This window comes from Bison bison, unplaced genomic scaffold, assembly GCF_000754665.1.
Source record: "Bison bison bison isolate TAMUID 2011002044 unplaced genomic scaffold, Bison_UMD1.0 scf7180017864524, whole genome shotgun sequence".
Classification (NCBI taxonomy): domain Eukaryota; kingdom Metazoa; phylum Chordata; class Mammalia; order Artiodactyla; family Bovidae; genus Bison; species Bison bison.
This window is the reverse complement of record NW_011495075.1, coordinates 167922-168464: the sequence shown is the minus strand read 5'-3', so window position 1 is coordinate 168464 and position 543 is coordinate 167922.

Here is a 543-nt window from a genome sequence, read left to right as displayed (position 1 = left end):
CTCTTACCTTCTGGCTGAATTATTCAGCCTCTTTTCTCCACTGAATTTCCTCACTGAGCTATCCTTATTTCAGCCTCTTTTCTCCACTGAATTTCCTCACTGAGCTATCCTCATTCTATTACTCTTTATATCCTTAATTAACGTTTAATTAAGCAATTGTTTCCTGATCCTCGCCGACGCCGTCCCCGCTTCGAATTCCCTGGATCCACCGGGGCTGGACCCTGGCACCCAGGCTTTTTGTTCAGCAGCAGGCTAGCCCTTCACTGAGGATCTCAGAGCTGGGAGGCACTGTACAGACCACCAGCTCCGGATCAGCGCCTCAACGGGGCCAGGCTGGCCAGTGAGACCCAAGAGCCGCGTCATTTCCAGCCCTCCTACACCTGTCTTCTCCTCTGGTGTCGGGGGTTATGCCTTCTTCCTCTGGGAGCCGCAACAGTTCTGATGCGCAGGGAAGACAAGATTCCTCTGTTAGGCACTGACCCTCCCTGGTCCCCTGAGGTCCTGCTGGATAGGAGGCGCGCGCAGCTGGAGGTGCACCTAAAG